This window comes from Triturus cristatus, chromosome 3_2, assembly GCF_964204655.1.
Source record: "Triturus cristatus chromosome 3_2, aTriCri1.1, whole genome shotgun sequence".
Lineage (NCBI taxonomy): Eukaryota > Metazoa > Chordata > Amphibia > Caudata > Salamandridae > Triturus > Triturus cristatus.
The window spans coordinates 1,217,414,796-1,217,435,816 of record NC_140584.1 but is presented as its reverse complement, the minus strand read 5'-3'; the positions used below and the strand labels follow the sequence as shown (position 1 = coordinate 1,217,435,816).

The 21,021-nt window shown below is 47.2% G+C and overlaps 1 pseudogene; it reads right to left on the bottom strand.

The window, feature by feature from the left end:
- Nucleotides 1-1,882: 1,882 nt before the first annotated feature.
- Nucleotides 1,883-3,789, bottom strand: LOC146859492 (T cell receptor alpha variable 3 pseudogene; annotated as a pseudogene).
- Between the last annotated feature and the right edge of the window lie 17,232 nt (nucleotides 3,790-21,021).

The window sequence follows — 21,021 nt, the reverse complement described above, 5'->3', positions numbered from 1 at the left end:
GAGGGCCCTGCAAAGACCCTGCATGGCCTCTGCATGGACCCTGCATGGACCCTACATGGACACTGCATGGATCCTGCCTCCTCCATAGAAAGGTAGGAATGAGGCCCCTGCATGGACTCTGAAGACATGGAGATGTTCCTGTGTCTTCCACATGTGTTTGCATCTGGTTCTCAACCTCTTACAGGCGGGGACCATTCCTGGTGGGGAGATTGTCCATACTGGGCTCTGCGGCTTTGCAGTCTGTCGTTTTTTATTTTTTTATTGATTTGCATAGTGAACACTACAGAATTATAGGCCCCTCGCCACGTTTGAATACAACTCCATTAACACGTTATAGTGACTAAAAGGCAAGGAGATAAAAGGAAGAAAAAGATAAAATCTGGAAACACCAGGAAGCAAAGCTCGACATTAAACCAGGATGTGTCACTGTTTTACTGAAACTCAGTCACGTGGTCTTGGTTTTCCATCCTCAGCAGAGAGGTCCATATTTCTGGTCCAAACACCTCCAAAAGCCGCAGTGAGAGGGACAAGGCGGCCCTGATGCTACTGATCTTGTCGCGTCTTAAAACTAGAAAACTGTGCTTTGCAGACACCCTCATCCCTACAGCAGAGGCAGGATTACCGCATAGCTCTGAGTCTGCGGTGAGGTACACATGCGGTAATATTTAATCCCTCCTTTGAATGGGGGTGTCTGGTGCACAAGCACCTCTGGATACAGAGTCCACCCCATCTCAGCTCCCCTCCCAGCCCCACACCCCAGGCACGAGTGTGCCCTCAGACCCTGCTGGTGCCTCCTTCTGTGGAGAGAGCTGTGGGGCTGGGGTGGGGTCAGATGTGTCACTGCTCAAGGCTCTGAACCTTGGGGCAGCCTCTGCCCAGCTGTGCCTAGAGGCAGGCCTGCTCTGCATCACAGCACTGTCCAAGACCTGCTGTGCATTGAAAGAAGTCCCCAGCATCAGTGTGTTCACCGAGCCACAGCGCCAAGATGCCTTCCCAGGTGCATATGGTGAAAATACAGAGGTCATTCTGGGGATTCATGTTAAAAACCCTCTCACACATTACTGAAAGATAGCAGGAACCTGAAAACAGACAATTTAAGAGCAAGTAACAGATTGTGAGCCTCCCAAATTCTGCACAAATCATATTGTTGCTTCTTAGTGAGGTCATAACTGTAGTTTGCAAGAAGCCCTCTCAGCTGCGAGCACTGGTGTCTCTTGATCAGAATATACTATCAAGATCCTGCAAGGTCTAGGATTTCCTTTGTCAATCATTTGTGACATCTCTAGTTACCTGTATTAAGAGAACGGTTTAGCGGCTCAAATACAAATAGTTACTAAAGTTGAATTATGTCATAGCCAGCATCCAAGGTGAGGCAGGACAGGGACAACAATTACAGTCAAACAGCAATACATAGAACTGGATTTTCTTTTTTCTGATCTGGTTTTTTCTAAACTGAACAGTGATCAGCTGGAAGGAGATGTGTGGCATATTGAATGTATCTGCAGATTTCTACACATTCTGAGCCAGCATTTATTATTCTGGTTTATGTTAAACCAATGCTGAGATCTTTTTTGCAAACAGAGGATACCAAGTGCTTTTTCAGTGTGTTTAGTTTTGTTCAGCAGATTCTGCTTTTATTCTTCCTGTTTGCAGAAATACTATATTTTTCATATGGGAGAGCAAGACAGCAAGGATGTAACCATGTTTTGGGAAGGGTGATGGTGTTACCATGTATTATTTAGAATAAAGCACCCTCTGTACAGTTAAAGGCTATTCCAAGTCTCTTCTGAGTTCCACCACCTTATGTCGCCTTTTCCCTCATTCCTTGATGTGGTGACAGAACACGCAGTGACGTCACTGTTCTTGTGGTGTCTGCTAGGGGTCACTTTATGTGACAGCATGTTGTTTCTGTGACCCCGGAGGGAAGGCTGGTGTCACAGGCGCTCACAGTGAAGGGCGGTGCGTTTCCTGGTTTCTGTGCAGCTCCCAGCGCCTCATCACACACTGTGTCCCTCAAGGCGCACAGGTACAGCCCTGAATCCCCCACTTCACTGCTCTCCTTCCGCAGGTGAAAGGACTTCATCGTCTTATTGTGGGGGGCACTGAAGCCCCTCTGCTCCTTCTCTCCGTATTCATTCAGCATCATTCGGGGGACTTCACCCGGGGGCTGGAAGTACCAGAAGAGATTGGGGGTCCCCCAGTATTCATAGGTGCAGTTTATGAACAGGGGGCTCCCCTCCGACACCGACAGCTTCTCCGGGGACTGATACACCGACTGTGCCCCACTTTTACCTGAAATAAAGAGTTGAGTGTGTAAAAATGGAGCAGGACATATTTATGCATTAATGCCCGGGGTATTATCGGGGAGACAGACACACAAAGATAAAACCTTTTAACACATTGTTCATTTAGAGGCTCAGAGGACCCTTGAATGGTTGTCAATATTCATGGTTTTTAATTGTCATCTGAGGTCCAAAGAGATACTTATTTGCATCTCCATTTGTATATTTAAATTTGTAATAATTTTGTAAAACAACAAACATCACATTGTGGCTGCAGATTACAAATGAAATGTAATTTACCACCATAAATCCGTTAATTTAAACCAGCTGAGACTGTTTAAAATATTACTCTATGGCAGACAGATTATCCCACCAAAGGGGCAGATTTACAAGCCCCTTGCGACAACTTTACGCCGCCGTTTCGTCACTTCTGTACTGCAGTGGCATCGTAAACAATGCGCCACATTGCGACATATTTACAACGTAACGCATCTAGGGAGATGCGTCACGTTGTAAAGGCCTGCGTCACATTATACCTGTGTCAGGTATAATGTATGCAGGCTGGGCGTTCCGACGTGAGAAAGCCTCGTAAAAGTGATGCAGTGAAATCTACAAGATTTCACTGAATCACTTTTACGATGCCACTGCGTCAAAACCTTACGCCGGCTGAAGCAGGCGTAAGGAGTGACACAGCATGTTAGGAATAGGCATACCTAACCATTGGTCTAGTTGTGTCATGCTTGCAGCACGACTCCAGCAATGTACTGCCTTTACGCCAGAAGATGCGCCACGCATCTGTCTATCCTTGCACCACGGTGAGCCGCATTGTAAATGTGACACATCCGTGGGGGTGCAAGCATTTTTTTATGGGGCGCAAATGAATAGACGCATCTCTGCTAATATGCAGAGATGCGCCAATTCTTGTAAATCGGCCCCAAAGTAATTATAATAATGCGCGGGCTCCTGCTCTCTGCCACAGATGAGCAGACAGGGGTCTGCCAGGGCATTCCTGCAGCAGGCGCATTACCCCACCAGACTATGTAGAAACATCAGAGAACTCCTATTTTCAGCTGTAGATAAACTCACAGTAGCAATGCAGGATGTCAGTTGAAATAAACACAATAGAGCATGTTAAACACAATAGAACGTGCTAGACACAACAAAACATGTTACACACAATAAAATCATGTTACTAACAATAAAACACATTACACACTGGACGTCCCAGGTAAAACAAACACAAGAGAACATGTTACACAGAATAGTACACATTACAAACATTATGTCCCATTTATAATAAACAAAATAGAACATGTTACACACAATAGAACATGATACATACAATGGAACATGATTCATACAATGGAACATGATACACACCTGACTTTCCATGTAAATAAATGCAACAGAACATGTTACACACAATAGAACATGTTACACACAATAGAACCTGTTACATACCTGTCACCAGGAGCAGCAGGGCCATGTACTGCAGAGGAGAAGACATCTGTGCAGGGCGACGCTGAGATCACATCTGGTGCATCCGCTGCCTGCACTGAGGATGAGTGAGATCAGCCCCTCCCTGACATCATGCCCAGGGGTGCCAGCTGCTGACTTCCTGCTGACGTCACAGCCCGCCCGCTCAGCCACCAGGAGGAGCAGGTGTAATGCGCCCTTCATTATAAACAGGCAGATAAAAATACAGCAATCATAAAGATGTTTTCGGGTCCTTGTCCTCTGCTCTTAGCTGATGAACCTGCTCTAAGCCTCAGCACAAGCGCCAAGAAGCTGCTGCGGTGATATCTGCGCCACTAACAAAGGAAGAAATGTAGAAGTGACAGTGCGAGTGGACACCGCTCTGGGTATCAACAGGTTTTTCTGTGTTTCTGAACCCTTAACCCTCAGGTCCTCAGACTCCGTGCACTGCTCTATCCTGGTTTAGTCTCCATCGCTGACATACTTAAGTTCCACCTGACTCTCAATGATGCAGGGAGAGGGTCAGTTATCGCCACTGTGACCAAGTACCAGGGCCGGACTGGGAACCCCAAGGAGCTCTGGCAGATTTAGTCAGACCAGCCCCCGCACAGTGCCTGGTGAGTGCAGCGAGGGAGCCTGACCACCACAGGGATGCTTTGGGGGTGTTCTCCGCCCAAGAACATTGTTAAAAAAAGGTGCATTCTACAACACATTTTTTTATTGCATATTCAAAACATAGTACAACTATTCAATGATTCCCTCACTTTCACCCTCCAACAGTGCTCCTCATCTCTCCATAGCCCCTCTCTCACATGTATTTCATTTGAAAATAACATGGAACATGTCCGAGGACATCTAAACAGAATGTATATCTCAGCATCTCTAGGCAGTGGCTGCACATCTGGATAGAGGGTCCCAAGCTAGCCATATAGTCTCTGTGATGTAAGAAACCACATTCTTCATTCCACCTTACCTCAATGCACATTAATTATGTCAATCAACCAATGAATAAAGCAGTAGATTTGTAGAGCTCTACTTGCCACTTGTGAGTGTTTCCAGGTGCTGGTAGAGTCCAGTTGATTAATAGCCAGGTCTTCAGGGACTTTGGAACATTGGAGGATGTAAGGAGGTCTGATGAAAGGGTTAGTCGTTCCATGTCTTCGCTGCTATGTAGAAGTAGCAACCTCTACATCTGCTAGGTTGAATGCAGGTGGTGAGGGTTAGAGAAAGGGATGAGGAGTGGAGGTGTCCAGTGGCCTGATGGTTGTTCAGGCGGTGACTCAAGTTGGTGGGTCTGCACTTGTGTATGGCCTTGTATGCATTGGTCAGTATCTTGAACTGACATCTTTTCTGTACGGAGAGCCAGTGGAGTACCCTGAGGCAGGGAGTGAAGTGGGTTCGTTTAGGGAGATACAGGATGAGTTTGGCTGCAGTGTTCTTTATGGTCTGTAGATGTCAGAGAATTTGAGCTGTTATCCTTGTGTAGAGAGCATAGCCATAGTCCAGTCTGGAGATGAGAGCCTGGGTGATGGTGCATCTTGAACTTTGTGTGAGAAGGTGGCCTGATATATGCTGTCCACTAGTTCTAGTGGGCACCCTGTATCAGTCCAAACAACCCCTTATGGTGATTGGTTAAAGACAACCTTATATGAAAGCTATCCTACTGGTAGCAATGGAGAGCAGCCTTCAGGCTAAGTCTTGAAGGAATGTAAAGCAGCTTGTTATACCAGTCTATAATCTCTTGAATCATCAAATGAAAAGACAACCACACCAGGTATATATTTAAAATAGATGTATTTAAGATAACAAACCCCCCTCTAGTCTCTTCATGAGACTGGAGCTGGAAGTACTTTAGTTACAAGTGTTTAAGCATCAGTAAAAGCACAAATACACGTTTGGGCCCTAGGGGCGTACCATACAATATACTAAAAAATGGTATAAGAACCACAACTGAAATAGGCAGTATGCCTATTGCCTCTAGAATCGCTGGGGCCCCACGGAACCACCCAAGTTAGTGACACAGTGGACCCGCGGGAGCCGTATGCAGTGTGAAAACACAACCGTGGGTTCCTATTATCTTCTATGGGGAATGTCGTGGTTGGAATTTTAAAGATTAGGGACACTTCTAATCGAGCTAGGACCAAACCCTTTTGGACTTAGACAGTTCTAGGGTTAGCACCCACGAGAGCACCGGAGTACTCGAGTTACCTCACCCAGGGAAGCCGGGTGCATAGGTGTCTTTTGGTGTCGGGTCGCGTTGTCGATTCCAATGGAAACTTGCAAAGAACTGCTGCTGCCTTGAAAAGGAGAAGTGTCCGGAGAGATCCAAGCCTGAATCTAGGATGTAAGGAACCTGAAAGCAGAGGGGACAGAGTCTGGGTCACTTGCCAGTGACCTAGGGAAGGATGGACCAATGCCCACAGATGTTGGGTGCTTCAGGTGAGTTGACGGGTGTCTTGATTCTTCAGCCACGAAGTCCAGGAGGTGTTGATGAAGTTCATGAGCCGGATTCGAGCTGTCCCACAAAGTCTATCGAGTGCTGCGGTGTCGGAGACCAGAAAGGACCCAACAAGCCTTGGCAACGGCAAGTATCAGGAAATCAGAGAAAGGACTGCGGTGCAGACCAGCAAGGTCTGATGGACTCACCCAGCAAGGGTAAATAAGAGCAAGTCAGGTGCAACCAGAAAAGCCCAAGCAGAAGTGGAGTTGCCTTCATGGGGACCTGCTAGCCAACGGGCTAGTGATCGCAAAGGAGCCTCGAGCGGTTGCACTTGGAGCTGGCCCACGGGTCACTCGTGGAGTGGAGGCCAACATTCTTCGGAGCAGGAGGTGCTCAAGGCTGGGGCTACTCTGAGCCCAAAGCACAACTTCGAGTATAACCAGGAAGGTGTTGTTGCTACAAAAGTTCACTATGTCCAGGTTTCCACGTTACCCACAATAGCCACGGACCTCAGCTTTGCTGTGGACTCAATGTAGCCTCAGGAAAGTCTGGAAATCTACCTCTGGTGATGCAGAGACTTCGGTGTCTGGCGGGAGCTTCAGTAATGAGACTGGTCAGTTGCTTCTTTGGTGCCTGCCAAGCAGGGAAGTCACTCCTTGATCCCAAAGGAGATTTCTTCCGTCTTCTAGTCGTGATAGAAAGTCGAAGGTCCAGGATATATGTTTCAGAGGTTCGTCCAGGGTAATCTAAAGTCCTAGGGACTGTATTCCTTTTTTTTTTTTAAATCTCTTTATTATCAGTTTCATTTAACGCAAGCAGGGAAGAACAAATATATAACAGAAACAAAAACAAAACAAAAAAAAAGAAAAGATTTTTTTGTTTTTTTGTTAAATGTATACATGATTGTTAACAAAGATAGAACGCTTCCAGACACAAGATAAATAAACATCTTAGTTCAAAATCTCATTAATCCAATTCTCTAAAGGCGCCCAAAGTTGTACACCCGCCATTCTCCTTTTCCTGCCTTTAGCCCTATGTATAGCCCTTTCCAAATTATACTTGGCTAATAAGCATGCTCTCCAAGAAGAAAAGGAAGGAGGATCTGGATTCACCCAGCCTTGGGTGATACATGCCCTCCAGGTTGCCATGGAAATAAAAAGAAAATTTGTCTGGCCTTCAGATAGATCGAGAGACGATACGCCTATTAGCACTAATTCTCCTGACAGAACAATTGTTTGACCTATCAATACTTTAAGAAAAGTTTGAATTTCAGACAGCACAGAGGACAGTCGAGGACACATAAAAAACATATGAAGTGCATCTTCTGCAAAAAGTCCACATCTATTGCATGAGGTACCTACATTAGTACCCCATTTACTAATTTTGGAGGGTGAATAATATAAATCAAATAAGGCCATATAATGCTGTGTACGGGCTCTCCCAGTTATTAGTATAGTATTGGCCAAAGCTATTGATTCTTGTATTTTGATATTAGCAATACCCAATTTTTCACTCCATCTACTTTGATGTAACAAATTATCGTCTGGGAGTGAAGCCAAAAGTAAATTATAGTAAGAGCCAATCGATTTTTTGGTAAACAGACTATCAATGAGTGGGATCCTCCTTAACCGGGATCGATCTTGCGGACGAAGGGTATTAAAAAGCTATGTATCTGCACATATTTAAAATAATCATGACGGGTTAAATTATATTTGTTCACTAATGATGAGTAAGTAATTAGCTGATCATCCTGCCAAAGATCGCCTATACAGCTAATTCCTAAGTTACGCCACCGGGTCATTACTACATCCTGAAAAATTGCTGGAAAGATACTAGATGATGTAAACGGAGTATACACCAAGATTTTATCAAAGCCCATTTGCCTTTTAATTAGCCGCCAAGCACCGTACGCAGCTCTCAAAATCTTAAACTTGGTTTTTTTGAAGTAGCTAGGCTCTATAATTCTCAAAAAGCTTCCTTGGCATTCTGTACCCATTGCAAATTCATAGATTGATGGTGAATGACTACCTGGAATTCGTACTCTAGGCCCAATTATCAGTGGTGAGATAAACTGTAACACCGCAGCCAGATAATAATAAAGAAAATGAGGAATCCCCCAGCCTCCTCTTGATTTAAGTAGAATCATTTTTTTATATGACCTACGTTGCCCTCTATACCCCCAAAGTAATCTGGCAGACATCCTTTCCAATTGTTTAAAAAATGTCGAGGGGAACGCTAATGGAATTGCCCTGAACATATATAAAAATTTAGGGAGGATCATCATTTTTAGAACCAAATAAAGATAAATGGAGATGGTCAATGCGTTCTAAAGATGAATTCGCTTTTTTCAGTACAGGAATCAAATTAAGTTCTGGAATAGCATCAACTGGTGATGTAATTTTTATGCCCAAATAAGTAGCCACTTGAACTATATTTAGTTGTTTTGGGGGGGGGGGGTTCAGACCGATAAACAAAACTTGTGTTTTTTGTATATTTAATCTATAGCCAGAAAAGTTGCCAAATTGGATTGCAAGATCTTGGATTACTGGCATTGCCCCTTTAATATCCGTTGTCAGTACTACTATGTCATCTGCATAAGCTAGAGCTCTATATATCATAGCAGCCACCTGAAATGGTTTTATATCCTCTGCATTATTCAATCTATTTAAGAAAACGTCAATATATAGAGCAAAAAGAAGAGGTGAAGCAGGGCACCCCTGTCGAGTCCCACGATGAATACTAAGGGGAAGAGATTTCTTCCCACCGATACTAATACTTGAAGAAGGGGCATCATAAAGTGCTTTTAGTGCCGTAACCATTTTGGGACCAAAGCCCTTTAAGGTGAGTAGATCCCAGAGATATGGCCACGCCACCCTATCAAATGCCTTTTCGGCATCCAACAGGGTGATTCCGATATCTATATTTGAGCCTTGGGCCCAGTCCATTAGAGCAATCACTCATCTGACATGGTCAGTAGTATCTCGGTTAGGAATGAACCCATGCTGCAGATGCGAAACAATTGTAGCGATAACCCCAGAAAGCCGAGAGGCTAATATTTTTGAGTAAATTTTACTATCTGCATTTAAGAGAGACATTGGTCTATATGAAGCTGGTTGTAAAGGTGGTTTCTCCTTTTTGAGAAAGGCCATGATAATTGATTCTCTCCAAGAAGGGGGAGCTGTCCCTTTCTGTGCTTCCAAGCATATGAGGAGTAACGCTTGTTTTAAAACATGTCGAAAGTTTCTGTAAAATTCAAGGGGAATTCTATCTGGTCCCATGGCCTTACCCACTGGTAAGGAAAGGATGGCTGCATCTATCTCATCCCAAGTAATATCTTTATCTAGTGAGGCTACCTATATAGATGATAACCTAAGGATGGTATTATTAGCAGTAAAGTTTAAAATCGAGTCCGATGTATATGATATCACCTCCTCCGTATATAGATTCCTATAAAACAGACGAAAAACCTCCAAAATTTTGTCAGGCTGATCATGAACTTGACCAGATTCATCCTGTATTTTATTTATAGTGTTAAGGATTTCTTTTTTGCCGAATTTTTTTGCCAGAATATGTCCTGATCTCTCCCCCAACTCATATACCTGTGCCCTGAAAGCAGCAAGCTGTTCTGCAAGTTTGGAAGCAAAGTTCTCATATAGCCTAGACTTGAGTATGGCTAAAGTAGCTTTGATATTCTCAGTATCTAGAGAATTCTTAATGGCTACAGCTAATTTTGTCTCACATTCCTGTACTGCGTTATAATAAGTTGTTAATTTATCCTGATACTTTCTTTGCTTATTGATTGAGAAAGAGAGAGTCTCCCCCCTCACCCCTGAATTAAAAGCATCCCATACCATCTGAATAGACGTAGATCCTGTATTGAGCTCAAAGAAATCCTTAATCCATTTTTCCATATGCTCAATATAGGATGAATCTGCTAAGAGCCTCCGTTCGAATGTCCATGTCGTTACTTTGCCCAGCGATCCAGAGTCTATTTTAATCTCTATTACAATGGGATTATGATCAGATATTATTTTTGGAAAAATCTCATACTTGCAATCAGGTATTAAAAGGGAAGATATGAGAAAATAATCCAAACGGACAAATTATTGATGAGGTGCGGAGAAGAAAGTATAGCCTGGAAAAAGATTTCTTTTGACAAAACCTACGTCCTGAAGGCCCAATTCAGATACCAAACCACATAATGCTTTAAACATCTTTTTTTTTTACCCTGTATACGGCGAATCAGAAAAAATATCAAAGTCTGCTTCCAAATGAATATTTAAATCGCCGCAGAGGATAAGAGTAGAAGGCCAGCCTGCAAGTTCTACACTTAATAAATTTAACACCTCAGGGTCTTCTGTGTTTGAGCCATAGATAGAACAAAGAGTCCACGAGGTGCACTCTATTAAAATTTCGGCTATTGCCCACCGACCATGCTGATCTGTCTTAATCCTTTCAGGGTAGCCTGGTTTCTTCTGCTAAGAATAGCCACCCCCTTAGTGGTGGTACCTTGATTAGTACACCCAATTACATACATGCCCAAATGGCCCAACCAGGCTCTATTATTCCATTTAAGATGAGTTTCCTGTATGCAAAGGAAATCTAACCTCATGCTCTGAATTATTTGTGCGCATATTCCCCTTTTCCTTTTATTATTAAGGCCACACACATTCCAAGAACATACTCTAATTCTGGCCATCACAGCAAGTTAGCCCATGTCTGAGAAATAGATCACATACTAACCTATGATCTAATTTAAATATTGAAGATACTGAACAGTGAAAAAATAAACATAAATACAAAAGTCCTTCACAATCACATTGTTTCTTGAAGTTGATAAAGCCGTCCCTGCTTGCCCCCACACCTAACCCCACAATCCCCACCCACCCATTACAGTCCCACCCCCCTCCCTTCCAATCACCCACCCACACAAGGCATGGGGACTGACAAGTCCCTCTAATGATGGATAGAGAAGCAATGTGCGTCTCACCATTCGCTTCCCAACGCATAGGGTATCTCGCTAACAAAGCAGTTTTAAGAATAAGGAATATAGGAATCCCAACTCTACAGAATTTGCAAAAGGGAAAGAAAAGATGAAAAAGAAAAAGGGAAAATTGAGTTGCATCCTAGCGCAAGCTACTAAATATTTTAAATGCTTGAACATATTCCTTTCCCTTTCTCATCCAAAATAAGCCATGATACCCCCAATGAGCCAGATAGTCATCCATTACAACAAAAATTTACAGTGACATCAAAGCAATTGTAAGCAGTCCTTAGCAGCCTTCTCTGTAGTCAGGAAATGTACTCTTTCCTTATGGATGACTTTAAGCTTTGACGGATTAATTAAAAAGGCCTGGGATCCCTTGGCTTGAAAAGAGGGATTCAATTAACGAAGTTGCCAACGTTGTTTAACCGTAGCATGACAGTAGTCCGGGCGAACAAAGAATTCCAGATTTTTCCCTTTACGCTTCCGGTCTGGGCGAACCAGGTCGTATAAGGCTTCTCGAGCCAAAAAGTTATTAAGAGTTATCAACATGGCTCTGGGCATCACTTTTGAAGCAGCTCTGGATTTCTTCTGTAGAAAAGGAAACCTGTGAGCTCTTTGTATCTCAACCTCCCACTGCCACTGGGAGAGATCAGGAAATGCTTCTGTAAAGAGCTCAATAACAAACTGCCTGACATTTGACCCTTCGCTGGATTCGGGGATTCCAAGAATTCGTAAATTATTTTGCCTAGACCTATTTTCTAAATCAATCAACTTCCAATTGATGTCATCCTTTAATGTGTCTAGAGAAGAGAGCTGGGATTTCTGTTCAACTATAGCGTCCTCCATTGCCGAGATTCTGCCTTCAGCTTCCAAAACTCTAGCTGATGTTTCATTGCAAGTTTTCGCCACCCTCCTGAAGTTATTTTGAAGTCGACGGACTGCCCCTTGTATACGCAAATTCTCCATCTTGGTTTCCTCTCGATGTTGGAGCATAACTTGATATAACATAGTAAGGGTGACCTCTGGTAGATGGGGTTGATCATCAGATATTGCCACTGTAGAAGGTATTGACAGGCTTCGAGATACAAAGGGGAGGCTCTTTCCAGGAAGCACTGGAGCCTTACAAACCGTGTTGTCTCCTGCACCCCACTCCGTTCTAGCTGACAGGGGTGTTTCATTATCAGCCTCTTCTTCAATTCGTGAGTCCTGATCTTCTTCTTGGAACGAGGTAGTTAAATTTGCGTCGTCCCCCCACTCCTCATCTGCGTCTATACTCCCCAACCCCAATGCATTGGAGAGATCGGACATCGAATAGAAATTGCCAGCTGAGTCGGCAGATTCTGTATCCACAATAGCTTTCGAAGGTGTGTTATCAGCAGACATGGAACCTGGCGACGAAACAAGAGAAACCGGGTCGATGATGTATAGATCCCTGCTTGATTCCAGATGACCCCCCTGTAAAGTACTTTCAGGCAAGTCTAACAATAGGGGCACAGTCGGCACAGTCGGCACAGTCGGAGTCTGTCCTACTAGCGGAGAAGTATTAGGGGTTAACTCGACAGCCGATTCACATACTTTATTAAATGCAGCACTTAAAGAAGTAGTCTCGGTAAGAGAGAGGTCTGAGCGGGGATTCAAAGAATTCGCCAAGATCACATTTTTCTTTTTGAACATTCTAGGAATTTTTGGAGCACCCCAGAACTACAGGTCCCAGAAGGCACTACTGCAGCCTTTTGTTTTGATATATCTAAGCCTTTACCCGACTCTAGCTGGTCTCCCGATGGATTGCAATGTACATTATTTGAACTCTCCTCACCGTTCAGATAGGACGCTGAGCAATCCGGGAGGGGAGCCGGGACTGCCATTCGCCCTGATGTTGTCGGCAGGTTTACTGAAGAGGTTTCCATCACAGCCACAGGAATGTCAACCTCTGAACCTTGACTCTCCGTTGCTGCAGTAGCCGCCCGTGTCTTCGATTTTGGCTTTGCCTTAGTCACCTTCATGACGGCGTTGAAGTTTTTCGGCGGCATTGCAGTAGAGAGTGCCAACTCTGAGGTTGAATAGTGCCTGAAGCCCTGGTCGTAGTCCGCACACAATGGAGGAGAGCGCAGACCCACCCCCTTCAGCTGCAGTAAGCCGGTAAGCACTGACCGCCAAAGCAGGGAAATAGATCGACGATAAAGAGTGACAGCGTTTAACATATCAAAAGTAGCAGAAACTCAGAAGCGTACAGAGACCGGTAGCCGGTAGCCGAGCTCAACGGTGCATAGGGAAGCAAAGGATTGGTGAGCACAACTCAGCTGCTCTCACGGGCGCGGAACGCGTCCGCCATCTTGTCTTGGTCTGTACACAGTGACTGGATTCCTACACTTATACTAAGTTTAGGGGATGGACTAACTCTAAGGCTCCACCTATCGGTGGGCCTGGGGTTTGGGTGGTTACACCCCTTCCCCTTTGTCCAGTTTCGCACCAGAGCAGGGGCTGAGTGCCCCTCAAACCGGTTTGAACTGGGCTATGCACAGGGACACCTTGTGTGCCCCAGGCAGTGTCTCAAAAGTATTTTCTGAATGCACCCACACTGCCCCAATACACATCAACCTGTCTGGTGAGGTGGTTACACCTCCCTGTGACAGGAAACCTATTGTCCAGGCCTCCCCTGCCGGATATTCCCCCAGCAGCAGGAGGCCAGACCCGTGTCTGTGACAGTGGCATCCATTTTTGTGATGCCAGGGCTTTGGAAAGTTTTAATCGGGTTTAGAAAGTGTGAACATGTCTCTCCCTCTAGAAGGGTGGAATGCTACCCCCGCCCTCAGAACTGGCAGGGGGGTAGTATTCCAAACCGTTTGACACCAAACACAACATGTTTTGAGGCAGACCAACCATAAGGAAGTATTTCCGAAAGCTGCAGAGGGGCTCAGCTCATGCTAGGGCACCCTCTCACATAAAATCAAGCACTCTGCCTTCAGGATTGTCAAGGCCTGCCATAGGAGTGGCTTATAGGTTTATATGTGTCTGCATAAGGTAGTGATGTAGGTAGCCTATACCACAGTAAGGGGTGCAAGCACACCCTTACCCAGGTTGCAGTAGCGAACCTGCGGTGTCATTTTGGAATGCTTCACAGGGGTGGCATAATACATACTGCAGCCCCTGGTAGGCCTCTGAGGTACCTATGCCCTAGGTTCATAGTATACCATATACTAGGGGCTTATAAGGCACTCCAGAATCCAATTAGATATGTACCTAATGTACATGGAAACCATTTTAGAGAGGAAGCAGCTAGGCTGTGGTCCTGATTAGCAGGGCCACAGCCAGACTAAGGTCGAAAAACAGTGAAACACCAGCAAAATGTGGGGGTACCCATGTGAAGCAGATCCTACTCTCTTACACAACCCCCCCACAAATGCAAGGACATTAAACTAACCTTGACCAGTTGAGTCTTCATGTTCTAAGTGAAAATACCTAGAGAGTCCATCTGCATTGGCATGGTTACTCCCAGGTCTATGTTCCACTGTAAAGTCCATCCCCTGTTGGGAAATGGACCACCTAAGCAGTTTGGGGTTTTCACTCTTCATTTGTTTTAGCCATAAGAGGGGCTTATGGTCTGTCTGAACAAGGAAGTGAGTACCAAACTAGTATGGCCTCAACTTCTTCAGAGCCCAAACCACAGCAAAGGCCTCCCCCTCAATGGCTAACCAACGTTTCTCTCTAGGGGTCAGCCTTCGGCTTATGAAAGCTACTGGCTGATCCTGACCTTCTTCATTCAATTGTGACAGTACAGCCCCAACCGCCAATTCAGATGCATCAGTTTGAACAATGAACTTTTTGGAGTAGTCAGGACTCTGCAGAGTGCAGATAGGACAGTGTCACTGGCTGGTTGTTGTGCGGCAGAGAGGAGGTCATTGTCACTAACTGGTTTCTGTGCAGCGCAGTGAGGGGGAATGAGGAGGGCAGTATCACTGGTGGGTTTTTGTGCAGCAGAGAGGAGGACAGTGTCACTGACTGGTTTCTGTTCAGAAGAGAGGAGGACAGTGTCACTGGCGGGTTTCTTTGCATTGAAGAAAGGAGGACAGTGTCACCTGCTGGTTTCTGTGCAGCAGAGAGGAGGACAGTGTCACGTGCTGGTTTCTGTGCAGCAGAGAGGAGGACAGTGTCACCGGTTGGCTTCTGTGCAGTGCAGAGAGGAGGACAGTGTCACAAGCTGGTTTCTGTACAGTGCAGAGAGGAGGACAGTGTCACTGGCTGGTTTTTGTGCAGTAGAGAGCAGGGCAGTGTCACCAGCTGGTTTCTGTGCAGTACAGTGAGAAGCACATTATCACCGGCTGGTTTCTGTGAAGCGCAGAGAGGATGACAGTGTCACCGACCGGTTTCAGTGCAGCACAGCAAGGAGGGCAGAGTCACTGGCTCGTTTCTGTGCAGCACAGAGAGGAGGAAAGAGGAAGACAGTGTCCCAAGCTGGTTTAAGTGTAGCACATGGAGGTGGTTTCTGTGCAGCAGAGAGGAGGACAGTGTCACCAGCTGGTTTCTGTGCAGCAGAGAGGAGGAACGTGACACTGGCTGATTTCTGTGCAGCGCAGAGAGAAGGACAGTGTCACTGGCTGGTTTCTGTGCAGTGCATAGGGGACAGTGTCACTGGCTGGTTTATGTGCAGCAGAGAGAATGACAGTGTCACTCTCAGCTTTCTGAGCCGCAGAGAGGAGGACAGTGACACCGACTGGTTTCTGTTCAGCAGAGAAGAGGATATTGTCACTGGCTGGTTTCTATGCAGTGCAGAGAGGGGGACAGTGTCACCGGCTGGTTTCAGTGCAGCAGAGAGGAGGACAGTGTCACCCGTTGGGTTCTGTGCAGAGCAGAGAGGACAGTGTCACTGACTGGTTTCTGTTCAGCAGAGAGGAGGGCAGTGTCACTGGCTGGTTTCTATGCGGTTCAGAGAGGAGGACAGCGTCACAGGCTGGTTTCTGTGCAGCAGAGAGGAGAACAGTGTCACTAGCTGGTTTCTGTGCAGCGCAGAGAGGAGGGCAGTGTCACTTGCTGGTTTCTGTACAGCAGAGAGGAGGACCGTGTCACTGGCTGAGTGCTGTGCTTCTGTGCAGTGCTGGGAGGAGGACAGTGTCACTGACTAGTTTCTGTATAGGGCAGTGAGGAGGACAGTGTCACTTTCTGGTTTATTTGCAGCAGAGAGGGGTATAGTTTCACTGGCTGGTTTCTGTGCAGCATATGGAGGTGGTTTTTGTGCAGCAGAGAGGAGGGCAGTGCCACCAGCTGGTTTCTGTGCAGCAGAGAGGAGGAAAGTGACACTGGCTGATTTCTGTGCAGCGCAGAGAGAAGGAAAGTGTCACTGGCTGGTTTCTGTGCAGCAGAGAGGACAGTGTCACTGGATGGTTTATCTGCAGCAGGGAGGAGGATAGTGTCACCAGCTGGTTTCTGTACAGTGCAGAGAGGACAGTGTCACTGGCTGGTGATTGTGCAGCAGAGAGGAGGACAGTATCACCAGCTGGTTTCTGTACAGTGCAGAGAGGACAGTGTCACTGGCTGGTTGTTGTGCGGCAGAGAGGAGGACAGTGTCACTGACTGGTTTCTGTGCAGCGCAGAGAGGGGGAAGGAGGAGGGCAGTGTCACCGGTTGGTTTTTGTGCAGCAGAGAGGAGGACAGTGTCACCGGCTGGTTTCTGAGCAGCAGAGAGGAGGACAGTGTCACCAACAGGTTTCTGTTCAGAAGAGAGGAGGACAGTGTCACTGGTGGGTTTCTTTGCATTGCAGAAAGGAGTACAGTGTCACCTGCTAGTTTCAGTGCAGTACAGTGAACAGGACAGTTTTTCCGGCTGGTTTCTGTGCAGCGTAGAAAGCAGGGCAGTGTCACCTGCTGGTTTCTGTGCACTACAGTGAGAATGACAGTGTTTATGTCCACCAGAGAGAAGGACAGTGTCACCGGCTGGTTTCTGTGCAGAAGAGAGGAGGAAAGTGTCACTGGCTGGTTTCTGTGCAGCACAGAGAGGAGGACAGGGTCACGAGTTGGTTTCTGAGCAGCAGAGAGGAGGACAGTGTCACTGACTGGTTTCTGTTCAGAAGAGAGGAGGACAGTGTCACTGGCGGGTTTCTTTGCATTGCAGAAAGGAGGACAGTGTCACCAGCTGGTTTCTGTTCAGCAGAGAGGAGGACAGTGTCACATGCTGGTTTCTGTGCAGCAGAGAGGAGGACAGTGTCACCGGTTGGCTTCTGTGCAGTGCAGAGAGGAGGACAGTGTCACAAGCTGGTTTTTATGCAGCAGAGAGCAGGGCAGTGTCACCAGCTGGTTTCTGTGCAGTACAGTGAGAAGCACATTATCACCGGCTGGTTTCTGTGCAGCGCAGAGAGGATGACAGTGTCACCTGCTGGTTTCAGTGCAGCACAGCAAGGAGGGCAGAGTCACTGGTTGGTTTCTGTGCAGCACAGAGAGGAGGAAAGAGGAAGGCAGTGTCACAAGCTGGTTTAAGTGCAGCACATGGAGGTGGTTTCTGTGCAGCAGAGAGGAGGACAGTGTCACCAGCTGGTTTCTGTGCAGCAGAGAGGAGGAAAGTGACACTGGTTGATTTCTGTGCAGCGCAGAGAGAAGGACAGTGTCACTGGCTGGTTTCTGTGCAGTGCATAGAGGACAGTGTCACTGGCTGGTTTTTGTGCAGCAGAGAGAATGACAGTGTCACTGGCAGCTTTTTGAGCCGCAGAGAGGAGGACAGTGACACCGACTGGATTCTGTTCAGCAGAGAAGAGGACATTGTCACTGGCTGGTTTCTATGCAGTGCAGAGAGGGGGACAGTGTCACCGGCTGGTTTCTGTGCAGCAGAGAGGAGGACAGTGTCACCCGTTGGGTTCTGTGCAGAGCAGAGAGGAGGACAGTGTCACTGGCTGGTTTCTATGCAGTTCAGAGACGAGGACAGCGTCACCGGCTGAGTGCTGTGCTTCTGTGCAGTGCTGGGAGGAGGACAGTGTCACTGGCTAGTTTCTGTATAGGGCAGTGAGGAGGACAGTGTCACTTTCTGGTTTATTTGCAGCAGAGAGGGGTATAGTTTCACTGTCTGGTTTCTGTGCAGCATATGGAGGTGGTTTTTGTGCAGCAGAGAGGAGGGCAGTGCCACCAGCTGGTTTCTGTGCAGCAGAGAGGAGGAAAGTGACACTGGCTGATTTCTGTGCAGCGCAGAGAGAAGGAAAGTGTCACTGGCTGGTTTCTGTGCAGCAGAGAGGACAGTGTCACTGGATGGTTTATCTGCAGCAGGGAGGAGGATAGTGTCACCAGCTGGTTTCTGTACAGTGCAGAGAGGACAGTGTCACTGGCTGGTGATTGTGCAGCAGAGAGGAGGACAGTATCACCAGCTGGTTTCTGTACAGTGCAGAGAGGACAGTGTCACTGGCTGGTTGTTGTGCGGCAGAGAGGAGGACAGTGTCACTGACTGGTTTCTGTGCAGCGCAGAGAGGGGGAAGGAGGAGGGCAGTGTCACCGGTTGGTTTTTGTGCAGCAGAGAGGAGGACAGTGTCACCGGCTGGTTTCTGAGCAGCAGAGAGGAGGACAGTGTCACCAACAGGTTTCTGTTCAGAAGAGAGGAGGACAGTGTCACTGGTGGGTTTCTTTGCATTGCAGAAAGGAGTACAGTGTCACCTGCTAGTTTCAGTGCAATACAGTGAACAGGACAGTTTTTCCGGCTGGTTTCTGTGCAGCGTAGAAAGCAGGGCAGTGTCACCTGCTGGTTTCTGTGCAGTACAGTGAGAACGACAGTGTTTATGTCCACCAGAGAGAAGGACAGTGTCACCGGCTGGTTTCTGTGCAGAAGAGAGGAGGAAAGTGTCACTGGCTGGTTTCTGTGCAGCACAGAGAGGAGGACAGGGTCACGAGTTGGTTTCTGAGCAGCAGAGAGGAGGACAGTGTCACCGGCTGGTTTCTGAGCAGCAGAGAGGAGGACAGTGTCACCAACAGGTTTCTGTTCAGAAGAGAGGAGGACAGTGTCACTGGTGGGTTTCTTTGCATTGCAGAAAGGAGTACAGTGTCACCTGCTAGTTTCAGTGCAGTACAGTGAACAGGACAGTTTTCCCGGCTGGTTTCTGTGCAGCGTAGAAAGCAGGGCAGTGTCACCTGCTGGTTTCTGTGCAGTACAGTGAGAACGACAGTGTTTATGTCCACCAGAGAGAAGGACAGTGTCACCGGCTGGTTTCTGTGCAGAAGAGAGGAGGAAAGTGTCACTGGCTGGTTTCTGTGCAGCACAGAGAGGAGGACAGGGTCACAAGTTGGTTTCTGAGCAGCAGAGAGGAGGACAGTGTCACTGACTGGTTTCTGTTCAGAAGAGAGGAGGACAGTGTCACTGGCGGGTTTCTTTGCATTGCAGAAAGGAGGACAGTGTCACCAGCTGGTTTCTGTTCAGCAGAGAGGAGGACAGTGTCACATGCTGGTTTCTGTGCAGCAGAGAGGAGGACAGTGTCACCGGTTGGCTTCTGTGCAGTGCAGAGAGGAGGACAGTGTCACAAGCTGGTTTTTATGCAGCAGAGAGCAGGGCAGTGTCACCAGCTGGTTTCTGTGCAGTACAGTGAGAAGCACATTATCACCGGCTGGTTTCTGTGCAGCGCAGAGAGGATGACAGTGTCACCTGCTGGTTTCAGTGCAGCACAGCAAGGAGGGCAGAGTCACTGGTTGGTTTCTGTGCAGCACAGAGAGGAGGAAAGAGGAAGGCAGTGTCACAAGCTGGTTTAAGTGCAGCACATGGAGGTGGTTTCTGTGCAGCAGAGAGGAGGACAGTGTCACCAGCTGGTTTCTGTGCAGCAGAGAGGAGGAAAGTGACACTGGTTGATTTCTGTGCAGCGCAGAGAGAAGGACAGTGTCACTGGCTGGTTTCTGTGCAGTGCATAGAGGACAGTGTCACTGGCTGGTTTTTGTGCAGCAGAGAGAATGACAGTGTCACTGGCAGCTTTTTGAGCCGCAGAGAGGAGGACAGTGACACCGACTGGATTCTGTTCAGCAGAGAAGAGGACATTGTCACTGGCTGGTTTCTATGCAGTGCAGAGAGGGGGACAGTGTCACCGGCTGGTTTCTGTGCAGCAGAGAGGAGGACAGTGTCACCCGTTGGGTTCTGTGCAGAGCAGAGAGGAGGACAGTGTCACTGGCTGGTTTCTATGCAGTTCAGAGACGAGGACAGCGTCACCGGCTGAGTGCTGTGCTTCTGTGCAGTGCTGGGAGGAGGACAGTGTCACTGGCTAGTTTCTGTATAGGGCAGTGAGGAGGACAGTGTCACTTTCTGGTTTATTTGCAGCAGAGAGGGGTATAGTTTCACTGGCTGGTTTCTGTGCAGCATATGGAGGTGGTTTTTGTGCAGCGGAGAGGAGGGCAGTGCCACCAGCTGGTTTCTGTGCAGCAGAGAGGAGGAAAGTGACACTGGCTGATTTCTGTGCAGCGCAGAGAGAAGGAAAGTGTCACTGGCTGGTTTCTGTGCAGCAGAGAGGACAGTGTCACTGGATGGTTTATCTGCAGCAGGGAGGAGGATAGTGTCACCAGCTGGTTTCTGTACAGTGCAGAGAGGACAGTGTCACTGGCTGGTGATTGTGCAGCAGAGAGGAGGACAGTATCACCAGCTGGTTTCTGTACAGTGCAGAGAGGACAGTTTCACTGGCTGGTTGTTGTGCGGCAGAGAGGAGGACATTGTCACTGACTGGTTTCTGTGCAGCGCAGAGAGGGGGAAGGAGGAGGGCAGTGTCACCGGTTGGTTTTTGTGCAGCAGAGAGGAGGACAGTGTCACCGGCTGGTTTCTGAGCAGCAGAGAGGAGGACAGTGTCACCAACAGGTTTCTGTTCAGAAGAGAGGAGGACAGTGTCACTGGTGGGTTT